Genomic DNA, 9,300 nt, shown 5'->3' with positions numbered 1-9,300 from the left:
GGGGAGAGTTAGGTGCCTAAGTCAGGCAGGGATTCACAGAAGCTAGCATGCTGACTGGGGGGTTGCCTAACCTAGCCAATAGGAAACCCTCTAGGGGGCTTAGTTGTGTAGCTCTGGGCCTGAGGGAAGTGTATCTCTCTGCTCAGGTTTCACAGCCATGAACCCTTTCCTGGAATATGGCACCCAAGTTCCTTCTCACAGAAAACTGAGGCATAGGGGTAGTGCCTTTGCCCAGTGGCTAGCACACTCGCCTCAGATGTGGGACATTTAGGTTCAAATGCTCCCTCTGCCTGATTCTACACTCATTGGAACCAGGCCTTAGGGTGAGTGCCCTAGCCACGGGGCTACAGAATCACACTTTTGCTGGCTCAATGATTAGTAAATAGTTAATACAAAATGAAACAGCTTCAAGAGGGTAAAGACCCATCCCAGAACTGCTCATAGTCCTGGGGCTAGGGTACTCATGTGGGAGCTGAAAGACCAGGTTTCAGGTCTTTGCTCCGTATAAAGAAGTGTAGGGATTTGAACCTGCATTTTCTGTAGCCTGGTTGAGGCATCTAACTAGTGGGGCAAAGGTTGTAAGAGGAATTACCACCACCATTTTGTATGATGCCTGATTTAGTAGGCATGGTCTGAGACCACATACCAGATCACAGCCCATAGTCAAGAGAAAATGCCACTTTGGGGATGCTGCTAGGGCTTTGGTTTGAACTGGGTGCTTGGCATCAGGGCTTAGGCAGCTTTGTGGATACCCACTGGCAGAAGTCTAGGTAGCTGGGGAATTTGTGTGTACAGGGCTAGGTAGCAGTTGAGCAGGGGGTTTGAGGATCTAAATTTTGGACTTAGCCACTGAAATCTCTTTGTAGATCTTGCCCCCAGGATCCTAAGTCCAATGGGCCATCTTCCAATGGCCGCCACTGGAGAAACTCATTGCGTGGGCCTGTCTTCTCTCACCAAACCCCAGTTCAAGAGACTTAAGTTCACCTTCCACTTCTTTGGATGTGAAATGGGATTCGTTGATGAGACTGAGTAACCCATGATGGGCCAATGTTAGTGTTGAACTCTTCTTGCAAGTCTTTTGGTTTACCCGCGCTGTGCAGCTGCTTTGGGTATCACTGATACACTGGGTCAGCTGTAAATATCATAGGCCAGATCCTCAGCTAGTGTCAAGCACAGCCTCATTAACTTCACTGTGAATATGTCTGATGATATGCATTTACTATACATACCCAATCAACCTACTAGTACCTAGTGAACCTCAAGTGTGTTCCAGTATATTAGTGACACATAGACCTATGACACCAATGACATTCTACTAAAATGGTTCAGCAGGGAAGTAGTTGAGAATTTAAATAGCTACTTGGTTTTGGGCTTCAGAGTTAACTCATTGAGATGAATGGAGTGGTTCACATCTTTCAGAGCTATGGTTTCAGGCTCTTTGCAGACTCAGAAAGACAACACTGCATCAGTTACACTCGAGTCACACTTTCAAGGTTCTCGTCATGACCATGAGAGCAAATCACATTTTGTAAACATGAAAGCTGAGCTGCTGGAGCATGATTCTGCAACAAAGAGATTCTGCAGTACAGTCTCTGCCAGGGATCTGCACCATACATAGAGCCCTGATCCAGAGGTGCAGGTTTTATTGCACAGACTCATTTCTACCAAAAGCTCAGCTGCCATCTGTCATTCACAAGACAGGATTGAGGGTTGCAGCCAGAAATAAGAAGTTTGCTTCCAATGACTGTAAGTGATTGAGAGGAATGGAAACCTCTCCTAAGCCTTACTGTGGATCATTTGCGTTAGCTCTCAGCTATAGGTGTAGTCAAAAGAATCAAAAGGTGATCAGCCTTACTTGTTAGCCTTTAAGAAAGACGAAAATTTCCCCACTTGACTGTAGTCATTTTGCGACACCACTCAAACGTCAGTCATTGCAATTGCAAAGTTAGCTATGCTCCACACAACATTGGGGCCCCATCGCTGCTGGTGTGCTCTCCTTAAACGTGCCTCCCCCTGCACTGGTCTCTTCAGCATTGCTTGGGAGATTGAAAGTGAACTGTTACTTTCATTCTAATCTGGGGACTGTATATTATCATTCAGAAAAGCAGGAACATCTTTGAAGGCCAACACCCAATGATGTCACACAATCTCATTGTTTTCATAGATTCCAAGACCAGAAGGGACCATGGTGATCATGCAGTGTGTTGACAATGACATCACCCTAATTAAGCAACTCTACTTCTCCACCCTAATTGAAATCCCACGTTGACAACCCCAACTGTCTTTTTGCCACCTTTGATTCCTTCTTCCAACCTTCCCCTTCCTGCCTTAACTTCTCTTTCCACAGGATCTCACTGAGTTCTTCATTGACAAAATGTGGCGAGATCTCTGCTCCTCCTAGCTTATCTTCTTTTCCCCTCCTCTGAGAGGGAGTCTTTCTTGTGGCAGCTCCCTGATGCTGCCGGCCCTTCACCCACTTAAACACTCTTCTCTGGACACTGCCAGCCCCTACTTTGTCTTACAAGGAAACACGAACTCCTCAGAAGCATGTCCTCTGTAATGTCCAGCCCCTGTCACTGGATGCTTACAGTAATTACCTGGTTCCTTACACCCAAAGCAATCTCAGAAAGACTCCTGTGCAACCTCCTGGGGAAACAGAATTTTGTCACATGGTATTTGTAGGAAATCCACCTGCTGTTACACCTATAACCCATTCAGGGCATGATTGTCCCTAGAAGTGGAAGGGATTCTTTCACTTGAGATCAAAAGGAACAAGATCCCACCTATCCTAACTTATCTTGTGAAATGCACCAACCTGACATCTCACTATCGATGATCAAATATGTCTATGTTCTAATGCACAATTTTGAGAAAATCATATAAATTTAAATACCACTATGTGAGGAATCTCTCTCTCTAATGTATCTTAGAGCAAGCAATAAGAACCAGGATAAAATCTGAGCTCCACCAAGATCAATGAAGGGTTAGCCACTGATTACAATGAAGCCAGGATTTCACCCCAAATATTCCCAGGGAAAGAAAGCGGAAAAGGCACAAATATGGGGAGGATTTATGCATACAAATAATTTTAATCCATATTAACTTTGTTATTTTAATACTGAGCCATCAGTGAGCACAATACTTCCCCTAAACAAAAATACACATCATTGTTTTACAGCAGTGATTCTCAAGCTTTTGTACTGGTGACCCTTTTCACATAGCAAGCCTTTGAGTGCAAATCCCGGCCCTCTTCAATCAGTTAAAGCCACTTTATATATTTAATACCATTATAAATGCAGGCGGCAAAGCAGGGTTTGTGGGTGGAGGCTGAAACTCATAACTCCCCCTCCCCCACGTAATAACCTCACAACCCCTTGAGGGGTCCTGACACTCAGTTTGAGAACCCCTGTTTTACAGTAACTAGCCCCCAAACACTGTTCTTGCTCTGGTGTTTGGGACCATACTTGTACAATATCACAGAAATCTCTTATAAGGACACAATAAGGAGAATCATGTCAAACAGGTGACATGTGCCTGGCCTGGGGATCCGAGAGTTTGCAGGTTGGATGCAGCTCCTGATAAAGCCAGTGGGTGCTTTTCCATTGACTTCAGTGGGAATTGGACCAGGCCCTAAATGCAGTACAATAAATATGCATGCATAATGGCAAATGCACATTCCACTAAGCACTGTGCAGATCAGGAGGGGTTTTTTAGAAGCAAAATTGTGGTAGTGTCTTTCACCCTGAAAGATCTCAAAGCATATTTTAAGTTAATAGGCTGTCACAGGGTGCTCCATTCACCCCTGAGTTGGCACTTCCTGGTCACTTTGGAGATTCTCTGTCAAAGCCAACACCTGCATCCATGGTTTACATGCCATCAGTCTGACTCTGGTCTCAGCTTCTCTTGCTCCAGGGCCCTCAGTATTCTCTTCACAACATAGCCCTCCACTAGGTTACTCAGCTCAGCGTTCCCCTTCTGGGGTCAGTCCATCAGCGGTCCTAGGCAGCCTGCCCATTCACTGCCTGGACTCTATGCACGCCCTTAGTGGCTGATAGGTGAACCCAGGCCTGCCCGCTTCTCCAGGTTACAGTCCAGGGACCCTCATCTCAGCAGTTCTGAGCTTCCTCTCCCTGCTTCTTCCCTGGGCTGCCTCCTACTGTACTGGTTCCACGTCTCATTCCAGGTATACTAGCTCCAAGAACCCTTCTCCCATTTCCGAGGGACTGACTACTGCCTGTCTTCCTATGGCCTTTCCCAGCAGCCCCCAAATTTGTAGGCCTCTACCTGGATTTATAGGCCCCACCTGTTCCTGCACAGCTGAGCCTGCTTGCAGCCATTTAGTTCTCTGCTCCCTGGCTCCTCATCCAAGTGCAACCTGGGCACTTAATTAGCCTACCCGGCCACTTTAACCCTAGTCGGTCCTGTATGTCCCATCACATAGGCGTAGTGTTATGTGATACCTTCAGCCACAACTCAAATGCAGCCATTTCTGGTGTGGAATATGACAGCTGTTTAACAATGCAGGGCAATTTTAGGACAGGGTGAGAAAAGGCACTAATTGAGGTTGAAGGAGGGATTTAGGGATGCAGAATTGTATTGCCCATGTTGGAATGTTGACTGGAGACCTGGGTTAGCAGCTCCTGTTCTTGTTTAAAACATCAGGAGACATGGAATAGGCAGAAGTAGTCAGGAACTTACTCCTATGCTTCCTCAGAAAGGGTCTGAGGGCACCACAGCAGGACACAGATTCCTTACTCTGATTCCTAACCCCACATCCTCTTTGAGGGTCACCCAGGTTTCTGTTTCATCATCTGGTTCTAACATAGGGAGGTCAGGATTTTTTAGCTAACAGTTTGCATTTGGGATTTGCCCCAAACCTGCATGTGCCACCTAAGTTCTGCCGATCTCTGTACTCTAGGCTGAAAGGATCTGCTGTAGGATTGTCCAAGTTCGCCTACGGAATTCCAAACCCAAGTTAGTTTTTCAGTGGGTTATTCCCCTAGCAAAGGTGAAGCCAACTATGCCCTCTGGCAAGCAGAGGACTCTGACCAGAGGGCAGTGATATCACAAATAGAATGGCAGCAACGGTTAGGTGCTATGGAGACAATCAGCCAGTGCTCAATCAAAGGTGAACATTGAAAGCTGTCACAGCCAGGAAATGGCGTCTGAACTAAATTAACCCCTCGAGTGAGGCACTTCATGTCATTCCAAATTATAACATCCACCCACTGCGCTGTAATCACATCATCTACCGTTCAAATATGCACGCACAGCATGTGACAGCTGTGTAAGAATGCACGGCAACAATGCATACCAAGGTAGGACAAGACGTGAACATGGAGCAGTGTTCCCAGCGATGCCCACTGGCATCGAGAGAGCACGCTTTTGTCTGTACCCACAAAGCTTCAGTGTGAGGGGATGGCCAGAACCTCAGCTGGTGTAAATCTGTGTAGCTCCACGGACTCAGAGGTAGCTGCCTGGATTCACCCTAGCTGAGCGTCTGCCCATGAGGTTGCATGCCATACAACAGGGCTACTGTTATAAATCTCAAAGGGCCACATTTGACCCCGTTGCCAGGATGCAAATCTCTCTCTGGCCCAAAGAACCTTTCAAGGAAAACCAGAAACTTGGGATGAGCTGTTCTCAGTCCATTCGGGGGCCCAGATGTCTGGCTACAGCCTTATCTTTCTGGGGCACCAGTTCTAGGAAGGCTCAGACTGGTAGTGATTAAATGCTGGTAGCACATGGTGATCTGTGTGAACTGACCCCCCACCTAGATATCTGTCTGTCTCCTGTGGTATCTTAGTTCAGTTCCATGTGGGAAGAAATTGAGATAACCAGGGCTTCTGATTTTTGGGGATTATTTATTTCATTTTTTTTGTATTGGTGGGCTTTTATTGGTGTTTATCGGTTAAAACTGAAAATTAGAAGCTCTAGAACGACCAGAGAATGCAATGCCCTGAGCAGCTTTTTTGTCAGTCTAAGCAGAGAAGAGAGTGAGAGCAGGGGCTTGGTCAAGCACATGGTGACGTAGGGTATGGGGCATGCTCAGAAGTAGTCCAAAGCATTTTGCAGCCATGGTGGAAAATGTTTTCACCCCTCCACTCATTGGAGCGGCCAAGTAAAAATATATAAACTAGAGCAGAGGAAACAGAACACCCCAAACCAAAACATGGCTGAGCAATATGGACCCCACTTGCCCACCCCTAGAGCAGTCCCTTGGCATGCTTTGCACACTAATTAGAAATGTGATGGGAAATATTTCCATTGGGGAACTCTGGGCTCTGTTCTATGGCAAAGGTGATTGTCAAGATATAACAAGTGAGATAGCAGCTTAGGTTACAGACTATTACTGCTCCTGGCCCCAATTCCATGTAATTACACAAGTGCAGCAGGAAAGCAATTCAGGGTACTGCCTTGCCAGCTCAGAAATCCATAGTGTGCTAGACTCCAACTGCAGAGGTAACTACATGGATCTGTTTGGAATTACACAGGAACAGGGGTTCATCTCAGAATGACGTTCACTTCCAAGGGAGCTACATGATAGTTACATAGGGAGGGACGTATCAGGATGCAGGAGATCGAAGCATGTGCTGAAACTCCCTGTGACTGCTTGAGAGAACAGTCGGAAGGTAATTATTAGCTTCCCCTAAACCAAGTTCTGCCTTGTGGTTAAACTTCTGTCCTTCTGCACAGTATGGGGCACATTACTCTACCGTGTCACACAGACAATCCTGATTTTTAGGAGTCTCCTAGATGGCCTTTCCCAGCTGAGCTCTCTCACTTTGAAGGCCTTACTGACCCTTTCTGAGCTGTGCCCAAGAATTGCAATTAAGCCACCAATCAGGATCAGTGGGGGGAGGATGAGGTGGGGGAAAGAGGAAGTACTGTAATTGCTGCTTCACAGCTGAAGCTGATCCTGACTTTTACCAGCTGGGCCAGCCCCTGCCACCCTGACCTGGCCGGGCAAGCATTGCCGCTAATTTCAGTGTGACAATGGGCCTGATCCTCAGCTGGTGCCAAGTGGTGTCACAGCGCTACATCAACTTACAGTAGCTGGGCTCTGAGCCGTTGACATCAGCAGAACGCTGGCCAGACGGCACATGCTGGGGGTCTGGCTGCCATTGACTGAAATGGAGATGAGCCGAGTGACACCAGGTGCAGATTTCTTAGAAAGACGCATGTTGCAGGTCTTCCTGTTTTTAACTTGCTCAGATAGAGATGGAACGTCCATTTCTGTGTCTTGCTCGAATGGGCTGGTGTGTTCTTGGCCCTGGCGGATAGTGGGGTGTTCCCAGCATTGGACCTGACTTCCTTTAAAGGGCCAACTAGCCTGTGCCACATGGGTGGATCTCACTGGCAATATAAGGAGTGGCAATATAAGAGGAGTGGGTGGCAGATGCAGTGTCCCTTGCAGTAGGTAAGAGATAAGTGTAGCCAATGCAAAGGGGACACTATCAAGGGTGTTGATCCTACACAGGGTCTCTAGCCCCCTCACTCTCCACCCTGCAGCTAGAGACGCTGAGCTTGTGGTGCACAGTGTGACTGCACAGTGGCTGTCTGAGTCCTGCCTGGATCATGGAATAGATCAATGGGGGAGGGTTGGAGTTTGGTCAGCACATTGAAACTGATGGTAACAAATTCAAATCAGCTCCCTGTGTTCTAACTGCTCCAAGCCAGGAATGCAACCATACCTATTTACATAAGCAAAGTGGTTCTTCTGGGTATCTTCATGACCTGATAAACCATAACGTCCAGATCATGGTCTCTCTGGAGTTGCTGATCACACTTCATCAATCAGGTCCAAGGTTAACCCTGTGGAGAGGAGTCAGCGCTGGAGCAGACTCTGGGGCTGTTTCTTTTGAGATGCTGGGTTTAACATTTTCTAAATCACCTACATGACTTAGGAACTTAAATCCCAGTTTCAAAAGAAACTAAGGGCTTGTCTACACATACAAGTTGTCCCCCTTTAACTATACCAGTGTAGTTAATGTGTTACCCCCCCCAATGTGGATATAGATATATTGATATAAAGGCACTTTAGACTCTCTAAGGCAGTGGTCTGCAAATTTTTTTGACCGTGCACCCCTATCAGTAAAATTTTTTGAGCATGCACCCCCAATATATGTATATTTATTTATGTATAAATTATATATGTGTACTACTGTACTAATATATTATGTACATTATAAAACATACACCAAAATAGAAATTAAAAAAAGAATGAAATAAACAATATTTTTTAAATAATTTTTTGTTTTATTTAATGGTACAAAAAAACCTTTTTGCTCTATATTTTTTAGTGAGAGCAATGTGATTGAATATGCTTCATTATTTTTGAAAATCTTGGTTTAACACTTTGTGATACAGTGCTTCGAAGGTCTGGTTCTAAGTTCAGTTTATTTCGCATCTTGGTTTTAATGGCTGTCATAGCTAAAGAAGATGCCTCACAAAGATACGTAGATCCAAATGTAAGAAGTGCATTGTTGGCTGCTGTTACTAAATCATGATACTCATTTTTCAGTCCCATCCACCAATTATGCAAAGGTTTTTGTTGAAATTCGGCTTGTAAATTTCCATGTTCCCTGATGTCAATCAGTTGTTCTTGCAAACTAATAGGAAGGTGTTGCATTTTTATATTTTTAACAAATGGGTTCAAAAACCCACTGAAACTCTTGGTTTGGAAGATTTTTAAACAGGTTAGAAAATTCTGTTTCCAAAGTTTTTTAAGTGTGCAGATATGAGAGTTTCTATAGGAGACACACTTACATCATTTTCGGCAGCAAAATCACATAACGATGGAAACATTTCCAAACATCCGTTTTCAAAATACTCTCTCCATACCACGAGTTTCTTTCGAAAAGCAGTTACTTTCTCACTCACTGTTAAAACATCACCTTTACCTTGAAGGGACAGATTAAGTGTGTTTGTTTTTTTGAAAATATCTGCTAAGTAGCATACTACTGACAGCCACTTGTCGTTACAGAAAAGGTCAGCAAATTTGGAACACTTGTCTTTTTGTAAAAGAAAAATGCGTAACTCATCTTTAAGTTTGACAACTCTTTTAAGCACTTTGCCACGAGATAACCAGTGAACCTCTGTGTGGTACAAAAGATTTTCATGTCACTCCCCATCTCATTACAAAGTATTGTAAAGATTCTACTATTTAAAGGTCTCGTTTTTATAAAATAAACCACATCGATGACATCCTGTAGCACTTTTGGCACTTCTGGCTCCAACTTCTTTGCTGCAATAGCTTGCCTATGAATGATGCAGTGAATGAATTTCACGTGTGGTGCT

The sequence above is a fragment of the Gopherus evgoodei genome, chromosome 11, assembly GCF_007399415.2.
Source record: "Gopherus evgoodei ecotype Sinaloan lineage chromosome 11, rGopEvg1_v1.p, whole genome shotgun sequence".
NCBI classification, from domain to species: Eukaryota; Metazoa; Chordata; order Testudines; family Testudinidae; genus Gopherus; species Gopherus evgoodei.
This window is presented reverse-complemented; position numbering follows the sequence as displayed.